The sequence below is a fragment of the Aotus nancymaae genome, unplaced genomic scaffold (assembly GCF_030222135.1).
Source record: "Aotus nancymaae isolate 86718 unplaced genomic scaffold, 86718_ANA_hifiasm-v0.15.2.pri h1tg000033l, whole genome shotgun sequence".
Lineage (NCBI taxonomy): Eukaryota > Metazoa > Chordata > Mammalia > Primates > Aotidae > Aotus > Aotus nancymaae.
Window position 1 is genome coordinate 65,678,290 of NW_026988447.1, and position 15,636 is coordinate 65,693,925.

Here is a 15,636-nt window from a genome sequence, read left to right on the forward strand (position 1 = left end):
GTTAGCGCAACTTGAGGTAATCCGAAAGGTGAGCTATTATATCAAGCATTGTATTTACTTTTTAAGTCTTAGTGTTCTAGGACCTGTACGGACACCTTCTGGCAATCGGCAGGTTCAGAGATATGTGAGTACTTGGAGTTTTTTGACCCTTATTGGGAATCCTAAACCCCATTTTGACTTCCAATTTTTAAATGAAGATGAAGTTTTTATTTAAATGCACTGGGATATATTGTTTCAGCTGGCTAACATCTGGATGCTTTCTCAGCACATGCTGAAGCCGGCTTTTCTAGCATTGGGTAGTTTGTTCCAGGAACACGAAGAGCTCATTATTTACCATTGTTATTTTCTCTGACTCTGGAGAAAAGTCAGTGCTACAAAAGTATAAACTTAAAGGGAAAATGAATTAAAGCTGATAGAGTTCAAAATGCTGATATTCTGATTATTATCTCCTGGATTCATCCTAAAATAATTGTTTCTTTTTTGGAAAAGCATAAAAGAAAGACAAAGTTAGATTAATTTTATTTCTATTTATATAGACTGTATATATTCTAAATTGTCTATTTTTTAGAAACCTCTTGGAGTCATAGAATGCATCACTTGATCTTGAAGAGACCTTGGAGTTCTGCCTCCCACGAAGCTCAGAAACATCCTCTGCTGAATCTTTGGCAGGTGGTCCTTCAGGCTGTCTGCTTAATGGCCCCTATTCACAGGATGCTCTCCCTGGACAAAAACCAGCCCTTCCTTGAGTCAGTTCAAAATTAGGCTATTAAACACCATTAATAAGATGAAAAAAATGGGTGCAATTAATCATTCATCTGTTTATTCATTCACTTTTCCACCTGGTTCCAAAGGAGATTTAATGTGCTTTATCCTGGAAGTGGTAAAGGATGGTGAGCTTTGGAGTCAGACAGACCTGGGCTTGATTCCTGACTCACAAACTTGTTTCATGACATTAAGCTAGTTGGTTATATTTTTAAGTCAAATTTTCCTCGTCTATTAATGGAGATTTTAATAACGATACCTACTTTATTGAGTAATTGTGACGATTGAATGCATGTTGGGAAATTAGTAAATAATTCATGTTAATCACTATTATGATTTAATAGTTTTTAATTACTTACTGTAGCAGGAAGAAAAAATGCCAGACCTTAACAACGTATAGCATCTGCATGCGGTGGCTCCTGCCTGCAATCCCAGTATTTTGGGCAGCCAAGGCGAGAGGATGGCTTGAGGCCAGCAGTTTGAAACCACTTTGGACAACAGAGCAGGACTCAGTCTCTACAAAAATAAAAAATTAACCAGGTGTGGTGGACTACACGGTCGTCCTAGCGACTCTGGAGGCTGAGGCAAGAGGATCGCTTCAATCCTGGAGTCTGAGGTTATAGTGTGCCCTGGTTTCTTGACTGCACTCAAGCATGGTGCAGACAGCAGGACCCTGTCTCTAAAACCACAACAACAGCACACACACACACAAATACAAAGATGGTAGCAAGATTCATTTGCTAATTTGGGGGCTATATTAAATTTTACTTTGTTCATTCAAAGGAAGTCTATGATGCTAGTCCATCTTGGATGGGGAAGCGTATTTGAGAAAATGAGAATGCCCAAGAGCCATGGCCTATAGGACAGGTAGGCGGTGCTGAAAGAAAGTCTGGAACAGCAACTTAATGTAAGATGGAGAAACACAAAAGAAGCCAAGTAGCTCCTCCCTCCCCACATTCCTTCACCTCTTGGATTTTATTAAAATACTCATTGATTACTCATATTTATGCTGCAGGGGGAGAAAGAAAATAATAATCCCAGAATACTGGAGAACATGTGAATATTATAATTCATTATTATTATTATTATTTTGAGACGGAGTCTCCTCTGTCACCCAGACTGGAGTGTAATGGTGGGATCTCAGCTCACCGCAACCTCCACCTCCCAGGTTCAAGGGATTCTCCTGCCTCAGCCTCCCAAGTAGCTGGGATTACAGGCACCCAGCATTATGCCAGGCTAATTTTTGTAGTTTTGTAGAGATGAGGTTTCAGCATATTAGCCAGGCTGGTCTTGAACTCCTGAACTCAAGTGATCCGCCGGCCTCAGCCTCCCAAAGTGCTGGGATTACAGGCATGAGCCACCATGCCCTGTCTAGTTTATTATTATATGTTATATATGATACATAATAACAAAAATGAGGTCCCGTGACGTGAAAGTAACCAAGACTGTCGGAATCGGGAGACTGAAAGGACTGAAGGCCACAGTACTTGACCCTGTATTTTGGGAGTTGAATGGAGAATGGAAACTGAAAGTGGAAATCAAGAAAAGATAATGGAAGAAGAAAGCACTGAAAAGAAAAAAGAAGTTGAAAAAAAGAAACGGTCACAAGTTAAACAGGTACTTGCAGGTATTGCTAAGCAAGTGGACTTCTGGTTTGGGGATGCAAATCTTCACAAGGATAGGTTTCTTTGGGAACAGATAGAAAAATCTAGAGACGGATACGTTGATATATCGCTACTTGTGTCTTTTAACAAAATGAAAAAAATGACTGCTGATGGGAAGTTAATTGCCAGAGCATCGAGAAGTTCAGCTGTTGTAGAGCTTGATTTGGAAGGCACCAGAACCAGGAGGAGGAAACCTCCAGGGGAAAGACCAAAGGATGAGGATGGGCACACGGTGCACGTAGAGTTACTTCCCAAAAGTGTTAATCACAGTTGGATTGCAAGAGTCTTTGGGAAATGTGGCAGTGTGGTTATATAAGTATACCACATTATAAGTCTACTGGAGATCCAAAAGGATTTGCGTTTGTAGAATTTGAAACAAAAGAATAAGCAGCAAAAGCAATTGAGTTTCTTAACAACCCACCAGAAGAAGCACCAAGAAAACCTGGCATATTTCCTAAAACAGTGAAAAATAAGCCCGTTCCAGCCTTAAGAGTTGTGGAAGAGAAGAAAAAGAAAAAGGAGAAGAAAGGCCGAATGAAGAAGGAAGACAATGTCCAAGCCAAAGAGGAAAACATGGACAGGAGCAACACCAGTGTCAGTAAAATGAAAAGATCCAGACCCACATCTGAGGGCTCTGATCTAGAGTCTCCTGAACCCCAAAAGCAGCCTTCAAAGAGAAAGAAAAAACAGGAAAAAGTTGAAGTATCCAACTTACCTGAAGTCAGAACAGGCAAGAGGAAGAGAAGTAGCTCTGAAGATGCAGAATCCCTAGCTCCCCGATCAAAAGTAAAGAAAATTATTCAGAAAGACATGGTTAAGGAAGCTTCAGAAGTTTCCGAAGAAAATAGAGAAATCTCTACTGAAGAGGAAAAGGATACTGGAGATCTAAAAGATAGCTCTCTCTTAAAAACAAAAAGGAAACACAAGAAAAAACATAAAGAGAGACATAAAATGGGAGAAGTTATACCATTAAGAGTACTATCAAAGAGCGAATGGATGCATTTGAAACAAGAGTATTTAGTGCTACAAAAAGCTAGCATGACTTCTTTAAAAAAAAAAAAAACCAATATCCCAAATAAAATCGGAGTCAGAACTGGAAACAGACAGTGGAGTACCTCAAAAGACCAAAATAGGCCAGGCGCGGTGGCTCACGCCTGTAATCCCAGCACTTTGGGAGGCCGAGGCGGGTGGATCATGAGGTCAAGAGATTGAGACCATCCTGGTCAACGCGGTGAAACCCCGTCTCTACTAAAAATACAAAAAATTAGCTGGGCACAGTGGCGTGTGCCTGTAATCCCAGCTACTCAGGAGGCTGAGGCAGGAGAATTGCCTGAACCCAGGAGGGGGAGGTTGCGGTGAGCCGAGATCGCGCCATTGCACTCCAGCCTGGGTAACAAGAGCAAAACTCCGTCTCAAAAAAAAAAAAAAAAAAAAAAAAAAAAAAAAAAAAAACCAAAATAAAAAATAAAGAAAGTAAAGCCAGCAGTGAAGAGTGTCGCACCCAGGAGAAAGTTAATGTGTCAGGACCACGGTTTGTGAGTGGAGTGATTGTGAAGATCATTAGCACAGAGCCTCTACCTGGCAGGAAACAAGTCTGGGATACTTTGGCAGCAATCTCAGAAGTTCGTTATGTTGATTTGCTAGAAGGAGATACAGAATGCCATGCTAGATTTAAAACTCCTGAGGATGCTCAAGCAGTAATAAATGCATATACAGAAATTAACAAGAAACACTGCTGGAAACTCGAGATCCTTTCTGGTGATCACGAACAAAGGTATTGACAGAAGATTTTGGTTGATAGACAGGCAAAACTTAAGAGGCACTGAAAAGTTAATCGCCAGAGCTGAAAAGATTAGACTAGCGAAGACTCAGCAAGCGAGTAAACACATTAGATTTTCTGAATATGACTGAAAAAACATTTACCTCTTAATACTTCACTAGATACTTGAACTGTTCTCGGGATATTCACTTTTATTATGGTAGCACTGCATACAAGCCTGTAATCCCAGCACTTTGGGAGGCCGAGACGGGTGGATCACGAGGTCAAGAGGTCGAGACCATCCTGGTCAACATGGTGAAACCCCGTCTCTACTAAAAATACAAAAAATTAGCTGGGCACTGTGGTGCGTGCCTGTAATCCCAGATACTCAGGAGGCTGAGGCAGGAGAATTGCCTGAACCCAGGAGGCGGAGGTTGCGGTGAGCCGAGATCGCGCCATTGCACTCCAGCCTGGGTAACAAGAGCGAAACTCCGTCTCAAAATAATAATAATAATAATAATAAAATAAAATAAAAAAATGAAACATAATTTATCTATTTAACAAATATTTATTGAGCGCCTATCTGTTACAGTTTCTGGAGATACTCTGGCAAAGAAAAATAAAAGAAAGAAAATCTATTTTTCATAAAGTTTACATTCTAGCAAGAGAGTAAATAAATACATCACAGGCAAGTAGTAGGTGCCATGTCAGGGGATAGTGACGAAGAGTGGGACAGGACAGAGGTCTTTTTAATTAAGTGAGCAGAAACCTGAAAGTTGTAGGAATGAGCTAGAGAAGATGAAGGGATATGCATTCCAGGCAGAGGGATTAGGAAGTTCACAAGCCCAAGGTAGGATTCTACCAGAAAGACTGGAGTGGGGCAAGCATGGAGGAAAGGAGTTCAAAGGGGCTGCCTGGGGCAGCTGAGAAAGAGAAGGGAAAATCAAGCTAGGAATAGAAATTGAAGTAGAAAATGATGCATTGTATATGATGAAGAGACATTTTAAAAAGTGAGATGGACTAAGGTCTGTGAGGCTTCTCTTAGGGGACTGTCATGACACAGTATCTGGAAGTCAGGTGATGAGGGTCAGGCCTGGGGTGCCATCAGTGAGAATGAAGATGAAGTAATGGATCAGAAACTACTCAGAAAAAGAATGGAGGGCTTGGTAAGTTGGACCTAGAGGATGAAGGAGAGGGCTAATCCAAAGACCATCCTAAAGTCTCAAGTCTTAGTGATTGGGAGAATTTTGTCATGGTATCAGTAACCAAGGAAAGAAAGGTAGGAAGGCAACCAGAATATTGAGCATCAGTGTGTATATGACTAGCATAAGCTTGAGGCAGCATATTCCAGGGGAAATTTCCAATTAAAAGTTAGGCCAGTTATACGGTGAAAAAACAACGCTTATACACTGCTGGTGGTAATGCAAATTAGTTTAACCTCTATGGAAAACAGTATGAGATTTCTTAAAGAACTAAAAGTAGATCTACCATTCAATCCAGCAATCCCACTACTGGGTATCTACCCAAAGGAAAGAAGTCATTATATCAAAAAGACACCTACATGCATCTGTTTCTTGCAGCACAATTGCAAAGACGTGGGAACAACGTAAGTGCCCATCAACCAACGAGTGGATAAAGAAAATGTGGTATATATACAACAGGGAATTCTACTCAGCCATAAAAAATGAATGAAATGATGTCCTTTGCAGTAACTTGTATGGAAGTGGAGGCCATTATTCTAAGTGAAGTAACTCAGGAATGGAAAACCAAATACCATTGTGTTCTCACTTATAAGTGGGAGCTAAGCTACTGGTATGTGAAGGCAGATAGAGTGATATAATGGACTTTGTAGACTCTGACAGGGACAGTGGGAGGTGAGCGAGGGATGAAAAACTACATATTGGGTCCAATGTACACACTTGGGTGATGAGCACCCTAAAATCTCAGACTTCACCAATAAACAATTTATCCTTGTAATCAAAAACCACTTGTACCTCAAAAGCTATTGAAATAAAAAACATATTTTAAAAAGTTAGGCCATTTATTCAGAGTCTGGCAATGGAAGGAGAGAAGGCACCTGGTAATTAGACAAGGCAATAGAGTCACACTTCTCAGGTTGGGGTGAATACAGTAGAAAGTCTTGGAAAGGACTTAGAGGTGCTATTAGAGATGGATAAATGTATGACTGGGTGCAATGACTCACGCCTGTAATCCCTACACTTTGAGAGGCTGAGGCAGTTGGATCACTTGAGCTCAGGAGTTTGAGACCAGCCTGGTCAACATGGTGAAGCCCTGTCTCTACTAGAAACACAAAAAATTAGTGGAGCGTGGTTGTGCAGGACTCTAGTCCTAGAGCTACTCCGGAGGCTGAGGCACAAGAATCACTTGAACCTGGGAGGTGGAGGTTGCAGTGAGCTGAGATTGAACCATTATACTCCAGCCTGAGTGACAGAGCAAGACTCCGTGTTTAAAAAAATAATGTAGGTTCTGGGCTTCTGATAACATTCTGTTTCTTGAGCTGGGTACTTATAACACAGACACTTTGTGAAAATAGGTAGATTTGTGCACTTTTGTGTGAATTTGCTAAACTTCAATAAAATTTATGGTTAAAAAAAATGTAGGTGCAAGGTCTTTTGTAAGTTGGCAAAGAATAAAATCCAGAATTCTGTCTGTGAATGGGTGGCTTAATCATTTTAAACAAGGTTGATTTTGCTAAGAGGATCTGGGTGTTTTTAGATGAGTTCATGATTTTGAATAGTTGACAAATATTAATCCAAAACAACAAATTCCTTTGTGTTTAATTTGAGAAGCTCAGGGAAGTAGGTATAGAATTTCTTTATAATTAGCTACATTTCCATAAATATGAGTAAGAGGACAAAAAATCTTATAAACCAAATTAAAATGTGGAGGAGGTGAAAGGACTGGAGTAATATAGAGAAGATAAAAAAGATGACAGGCCACACAAGGCTCTGTGAGTTTCTCCAACTTCATTGAGTTCTTTGCTCAACAAATACTTGTTAGTCATGATATGATGGATGTGATGGTTACTGTGTAGGGTTTTAAAGATTCTTAGAAAAAGTAGAGAAACATGGTCCTGCTCTCATGAAGCTTCAGTCTAAAGAGGAGAGCAGATATTTTTTTTTTTGAGATGGAGTTTCGCTCTTGTTACCCAGGCTGGAGTGCAACGGCTCGGTCTTGGCTCACCACAACCTAAGAGGAGAGCAGATATTAAATAAATAATTACACAATTAAGACTGAATATATTAGCAGATGGAGAAGTACAGCATGAAAAAGGTAATCCCTATGTTCAGTCATAACCTTTCTACATAATGGTGAGAGTGAGCTCCTCACATACATTATCTGCGATTGTAATTTTCTTTTTAAAGGAAGTTACCAACCCCATTAGTGCTTTACCTTTAAGGTAACTATATATATCATCATTCAAACCAGTTCACTGGTGTTAATCATTGTGTCAGATAATGGCACAAAACAGGAGTAACACTACTCTCTTCAAAGAGGCAGTGAGGCGAGGACTCGAAGCAAATAAAACGATGAGAGAGACAATGTTTCCGTAACTGAACAGTATGTTTCCTAGATGAGGTAAGGAAATCAAGGAGTAAAATAAAGCACTATTTAGAGAAATCCAATAGAATGTAATTAAGACTAATAGCATGAACCTAAACAGAGGAAAAATTGAGCTAAGTACCTGCAAAAATTTTCTAACAGCTAAGACAGATTATAAAAATCCTCTCAAGGGAAGGCAATTTAGCTAATGTGAACTGAAATATTTAAAATTAAAAGGGAGAACATGTGTGATATATATACTAGAAGAACTGCGCCTTCACCATTAAAAGATAATTGAGTAAAGACATCTTTATTATCTCTAATTCTTAATATTCTTGAAAACTTTCAGTGTTTCTATTTTTTTTCTTAAGGCAAAGAGCTCTTCTTTGTCATTGTGGTCTCTCATCTCACTTGAGGTACTCAAAATCCCAAGACCAAACATTGGCACAGCTCAGATCATATCCTGGTTTTAATCTGTTCACTTAATTTCTGTCTTCAAAACAACAACAGCAACAACAACAAAGCCCACGGCTGAAAGGCCCAAGAGTTCTTTCCTAAAGATTAATTTACAAAAGACACAATTTAAATGAGTGTCTTCACTGGACACCACAGAGGGCCAACCAGAGATACCCTATTTCCAAATCTCTGCTTTAAAAAGTCAAGGGAAACTGGCTCTGTCTGGGATAGGAAAATGGGCAAGGAAGAATTCTAGCTTCTATAAATATTACATGATTTTTTTAATTTGGAAAGAATAAAAACTCATTTGGCCTAAAGTATTTGGATACGTGTCTCAATTACTCTGTTAGTGTAAGCCCAACCTCCTCTCTGCTAGCAGAAAGAATTGGCAGGCACAGCACAGTGTGAGGTGTTCTGTCCACCTTGCGGGGAGGAAGGGGAGTGGAGGACACCGAAGCCAGAGGCACTGATTAAAATGGAGCATCTGATCCTTAACGATCCCCTGGTATTCATTGTCAGAAATGTCAGCTGGATTTCGGTTCAGATAATTACTTTTTGCTTGTCTAATGCCCCTAGCAGTTTCCAGTGGAATCTTCATTTCCCATCAGAAATTGCTCTGCGTGTGATGCTGTGCTTAATTAAACAACTGCCGTGTGCTAGCTCACAGGTGGTGTTTGTTTCAGTGGTCACTGAAGTGGTCTTTCCACAGGCCCGTGCCAGCCACACTGCCCAGGCTTGAATTATTTCCAGAGAAGTTTCTCATCCAAGATCCCCAGTAAAGAAAGTAAGTCAATCTTTAAGAAAGGAGAGTTTCAAAATTAATGACTACAGGATGGGTTTTGTAGGTGTGCTTTAAGAGGCTGAATTTTGACATGGCTCTTCAATATGTACTCCAGTGGACCAATTTAATCTGGGCTGAGTTTTCTTTTTTTATAGGAATTTTGGGATTGATGACTCTTGGTAGAAAAAGTGAAATGATGGCAAGGTCTATGGCAATTAACTTTCATTTCAAGGATTTGGGAGAACTTGGATGATTAAATTGTCAGGGAATCCTTACACATGTCTTCTTTGTTTTACGTTTTCTCAAAGTACCCTCAGCTAAAACATTCAATTTGATGGGAATTAAGGTTGAGACTCCAGATACAAACTACCCAAGGAAAGCACTATACTGAACCGAAGGCTGATATCACACCTCAAGACTTCTATTGTTCTTGTAAATGCATTTTGACTATAAAGTTTTCCATGGGCATGTTATAATCCAACCGTAGAAAAATTTATAATTTTTTTAAAAATAAAAATTACTTTCACATTCTTTAACACAAGTATGATGAGTTCTTTATAGGGGATGCACAGGGATGTACAGTGAGGAACTTCAGTGTTGTGATGGACATAATATATTGTTCAACTCTATGTTAAAATGCCAATTTTTATAAATTAAAATTACAGAGAAGATATTAATTGTGATTGTAAAAAAGATGGAACATTACAATTTTGTAATTTTACCTATTTTTAGAAATATAATAAATATGGTGAAGAGAGAAAAATCTGGTAAATTTTATGGAGTTTATTTCTGTACCGGTTCATACAGATGTACCCTCCTTTAATGATTTTAATGACAGTTCTATAGTATATATTGAAGACAAGCCTGTAATCACTGGTAACTTATGTTGTTGTAATATGAATATTGACAATCATAGTAAGTTCATATTATATTGAATATTTAAAATATCAAATTATTACATATATTTTTAATGAGTACAGCAGTACATCAGTTGTTTTCACACAGGAGACATCCTTCTTTGTTCTCATTTACCAGAGACTGCTGGAAAAGGAAAGAAAATCGAGCTTTTATAGTCTTTATTCTGGGGTTTTCTGCAGTTTTTTTAAGAGAAAGGTAATGCATTTATTCAACTACATATCTAGCTAAGAAATGCACTCTAATATAAAGTTTTAGAAGAGAAAGAAGAAACATACATTATTTATCTGCTTTACGAACTGAAAGAAAAAATCAGAAATAGTGGCAGCAACATATTCTTTCATCAGCTACCCAAATCCCCACCACTGATCTTTATTTTTCTGTTTTCCAGACAACTTCAGAAGAAAGGGTAAGGTTGGTATTTCTAACTTGTTGCTAATATGGTGAAGCTCTTTAGTGAAAAACTGAAATCCTGCTATCTGAGAAAAGCATCACATCAGCAATGTTATAGGTCAGTCTCTTGGACTAAGTCCTCACTTTGACACTTGTGATTTATCCACCATGTGAGTTATCTGAAACAATTTTTCACCATAGGATGATGTCTTTTCTGGAATATCTTTCACATTTCTGAAATCTTATCACCCAGTTTTGCTTATTCTTTTGTACATTTATCTCCTTTTAACCCCAGAGAAACATTAAGATGGCTTATATGGATACAGAAAATAAGACAAGATTAAATGAAAAACAAATTACACGAATAAAGAAACTGGGCCCACAGTTAGAAAGAGGATAGGAACAAAGTAACAAAGTCAGGAAGATGCCGCTAGGTAAATGCTTAAGGCTTCTTCCATGCTGAAAGGGGATCATGAATTTCGTTTATACTTTTCGTAAGCTATATAAGGATAAAGGAAATCATTTTCTCAGGAGAAGCCCAATTATTCTTGGTTCTGAAGCTGACAGTGGCCTCTTCCAAATGACAGTCCTTATAAAGGGGAAACTCATAAAGATTTAATGAGTAATATCTTTGTAGCATCCTTCCTTTTTGTGGAGAGAGTGTAGTCCAGTTTATGAGCTACCTAGTTAGACCTAGAGCTGAACAGGCTCTGTACTTTCATCTCTGGCTCTGTGATCTCAGGAAATTAATTTAACTTATTAAGTCCCAGTTTGAACATTTGTAAAATGTGTCCACCTCATAGGATGAGGTGAGGAGTCAATGGGACAATGCACATGAAATGCCCAGCAAAACCACTTGTACCTGGCGAGTGCTCAATAAATGTTAGCTTTTACTAATCTGTGGTTACTTGGGGAGTGCAAAGGCACTTCACTGTTAGCTCAATTAACTATTTGATGTGGAAACAAATCATGTGAAGCACTGCAAAGTCTTGAATATGTGTTTTTGAGCTTATACAAGTGTGTGCATACACACACAATGTTGATTTTTGTCAATTCCTTGGCACTCTATTTTATATATCTAGTAACTTTAGCCTAGGCATCTAGCATTTGTTGAAGCAAGTTTTGCATTTATGTTTTATCAACTCCCAGGATGGTTAAGAGAACAAAATTTTGCAAAATAGGTGCCTTTGTCAAGTGCTGAAAATGGACTTGAGGAGTTCCTAGAGTCAGCAGAGATGTGGATTAGGAGATAATTCAGACCAGCTAAGTAGACAATAAATGAATCCTATTATTGTTTTTTTTTCCCCCTTTCTACAAATCATTTCCTCATTTTAAGTAAAGAAGGAAATAGAAGGCTGAGAACTTTGGCTGGGCATGGCTTTTTCAAAGCATTTCTCACAAGTGAAAAAAGGAACCGGGGTTGCCAGCTTCTGTAGGAAGAACTATGTATCCACTACCACACAGAGATGAAAGAGCCACATTTTCCTAAGTATTGTTCTGTGATTGGAGTTTCAAAGAGTGATGAATTTAAAAGGTCAGCAGTTGATGCTTGTTTTTTACTGTAGTTCTGGCTGGGAAATGCTATGATCAGAGAATGGAACTCTGACAAGTGAATTCTGTCTTCCACAGAAAGAACTTCAATAATAGCAAAACATTTGGGTGGAAGAGATGGTAGAGCCGCTAAGTTTACTGAACACTCAATTTCGTATGCCAAAATCTGTAAATCCTTTTTTGGTTTTAAGTCCTGAAACAGTATAACGTGAGTAATTTCGTTAATATTGTTTTCTTAGAGCATGAAGTAGCAAAAAGATTATTCTGTATATTTCTCTTCTCTTTATCTTGCCTATGCCAGAAGTTTTACTGGACATGTTATTTACTTTAGGCATTTCCTTTAGGCTTTCTTTCCACAGTTTTAATAGTTTTTTTGCTTTACAAGGCTTCGATCCCAATTTCCTTCCTTTTGTGTAAAGAAGAGAATGTGATACAGTGAAAAAACCACTATCCTGTGTTAGGGAAACTTAGATTCTTACTCTAGCTGCTGGTATGAGATTGTTCTCTTCAAATAAGTTGCCTTTGATTGTTTTATATTTCTGCTTCTAGACAAACTTAGTTTCTTTTTTAAAAAACATTTCTTGAAGTAAAAGTTTTCCTCAGAAACCCTATATGTACATTAGATGAAAGCCAAATCCTCTTGTTGAAATGAGATGTCTCACTGTTCTGAGAGCTTCTCCATCCCTAATTTCTGTCAATAACCCAGGGCAGTAACCCCCAGGGCAGTTTCTCAAAGCATCGTCCATGGAACACCGGTGGCCCCTGATGATCTCTGGGTGGTTCATAGGTGTTGTAGTCATTTTAGACTGAAATGTTTTCTCACACACGTTTCTTAAATTTGAAGTATAACAGTAATAATGTTTTTTTTTTGCGGAAATGTCTTTATATTCGGAATAATTAAGTTTTCAAGGATTGTATATGTGCTACAAACTCTTATTCATCAATTTGGCTAAATAACTTACATTCACATATTCGCGAGTGTGTGTGTGTGGTTTTTTTTTTTTTTTTTTGCTTATTGGTAATCCTATTTTTGTTGTTGCTGTGACCATAGTGCTGTACATATCCCATATTTGCAAAGTAAAGCAAGGACTCAAATACAGTTCACCAAAACATTAAAGTGATAGTAAAATATTGGTAAAAATGCTAAGTCTGAAATAGTTTTTTAAGCACTAAGAATAAACATTTCAGTTTGATGATGCAATATGAATCTTTTGCTGCAGGGACCCGTGGAACTGTAAGTGTGATGATTTTATGAGAATAACCAGAAAGCAAAAGCTTGATTCAGAGACAGGTTGATGAGTGTTTAAAAACCAAATTTTGTTAGAGCCATGGGCCATTGGAACCTTGTCCTTAGTGTGTTGCGTGTTACACAACTTTTGCAAATAGTGAAAGGAAACCATAGAAGGTTTTATGTTGTTCTCATAATTACACAGTAAAATCCGACAAATCAGTTGTTTTCATGAGAAAAAAAGTAACGCAAAAATTAATGGGAGTATTGTCACCAAAATGAAGACTAAAGATAGATTCAAATTATTAATTCTTTTTTTTTTGAGACGGAATCTCACTCTGTGGCCCAGGCTGGAGTGCAGTGGCGCCATCTCGGCTCACTGCAACCTCCGCCTCTTGGTCCCGATTCAAGCAATTCTCCTACCTCAGCCTCCCAAGTAGCTGGGATTACAGACATGAGCCACCAGGCCCAGCTAATTTTTGTACTTTTTAGTAGAGATGGAGTTTCACTATGTTGGCCAATCTGGTCTTGAACTCTAGACCTTGTGATCCGCCTGCCTCGGCCTCCCAAAGTGCTGGGATTACAGGCTTGAGCCACCGCGCCCGGCCTATTAATTCTTATATTAAAACCACATACAAGTTACATTCTAGTGAAAAACTTTATGAAATCATTCTCAGAATTAGTGATAATATCATACTTGGAAAGAAGGCATAATAAGCATATTATTTTATCCCATAAAATCACAGCACACTCTGAAAGAGAAAGTAATACTATATGTGCATGAAAGTAGGTATTTAAATCGGTTACAATCATTGAAATGCAGATTAAGAATCCTTGATTGCTACATATATGACATGTGTATGAGGGAGAAATGTTTGTTAATCTCTTTTTATCATTAAAACCTCTTGGTTCTCAAAAACAATTCTTTTTTCAATTGGTTAACAGCTATTTTATGAGCTGCTTTACAAATAGCAGCATTTTTCAATCAGTGACTCTCTTGATTCTTCATTTTCTTCCTGACACAGCAGCCAGAGTAATCCTCTTAAAAGGTGATTTAGATCGTGGCACTCCTATGCTCAAAACTCATCAATGGCTCTCATGTCACTCAAAGTAAAAGCCAAAGTCCTTTTTATGACCCACAAGGCCCTACAGAACCTTCTTCCCACCTTGGCCTGTTATCTCTCTCACCACAATTCTTCCTAATTTCCCTTTCTCCACCCTGCTCCAGCCACATGGACTTGTGTGTCACCCTTAACATGCTTCCTCCTCAGCACCTCTGGCCTTGGTCTCTGTGACAGTGATCGTCCACAAATCTGCGTGGTTTCTTCCCCACTTCTTTGCAGGTTTTTAACCAATGTCCTTCAGGCTTTGACTCAAAGTTTTTCTTGGCTGCACTATGTAAAATTGCAAAACCCACCAGCAAAACAACTCTTGCCTGCTTTAAGGGTTTTTTTTTGTTGTTTATTTATTTTCCCCCCTTAGCATTTATCACTATCTAATAGACAAATCATTTTAATTGATCTTGTTGAGGGTCTGTCTCTCCCACTAGAATGCACTCTACAGTAACACAGAGTGTATGTATCCCAGCACCAGAATAAGGCCTAACACTTTGAAGATGTTCAATGCATATGTATTAAATAGGTAAATTAATAAATGCTTTCAAAATTAAAAAAGAAAACTCTGTAAGCTGCTTTTTACTTTGATATGCTAGATTCTGTGGGTTCTGGTCTCAAAGCCATGTCACTGTTGGCTTGATTCTACCAGTCAGTCTGTGATGTGGGCTTTACTTATGAATACAGACCACATCACTTTACACACGGAGAAACCTTTTCTTTTTCAGATAGGAAAATAAAAGATGTTTTAGATAGCCTTCAAAGGACTATCATTTAATATACATTTTAGCTTAATCATTTGATCTTTTCAAATTCTGTCTCTGTGAAAATGGTATAATTAATATGAAATCTAAGAAATGAAGTTAAATTTCTAGACCATACTTAGTAGTGTTCTGTTTTTTCAGTAAGTAAAAGTTAAGTATGACTTATTAAACTAAAAGAAAGGAGCAGAAAGGTGGAATAAAAAGTGTAGTTTCCCTGTGTGGTTAACCTGTTTCTCATTTACATTTCAACAGCTGCATGTGTCACTACAATTCTCCACATAAGGTCCAAGCCAAAAATAATGTTATTCCCAGATAGCAAAGTTTTTCTGTACATGGGAAGTAATTAAAAAAATCACAATGATGCCACCTAGAGCTTTGGCCATAATGTATTTTAAAAAAAACAAAACGAGAACCTGAAGTTACTACATTAGAATACAATTTGCCAAATTCTACCTTAATAACAGATTTAGATATATTAGTTTTCAGACTAAACCAAAGTGGTAAATTAAGAGTTGCAAGACGTTTCATTCTTTTAAAGTATATTTTAGTTCTTAATCTAGCTATTCAGTTTCTGTTGTCTTTGATAACATACTTATTAAGTGAAACTCAATATCGTTAGTTCTTTATTTTCCTGTTCTTTATTTTAGGCCAAGTGTATTTGATAGCAGTAGTTTGAGTTGTTATATA

At 38.0% G+C, this 15,636-nt stretch overlaps 1 pseudogene; it reads left to right on the forward strand.

Annotated features, from left to right (window-relative positions):
* The first annotated feature begins 2,209 nt into the window (after positions 1-2,209).
* Positions 2,210-4,337, forward strand: LOC135277759 (la-related protein 7-like; annotated as a pseudogene).
* Positions 4,338-15,636: the final 11,299 nt, after the last annotated feature.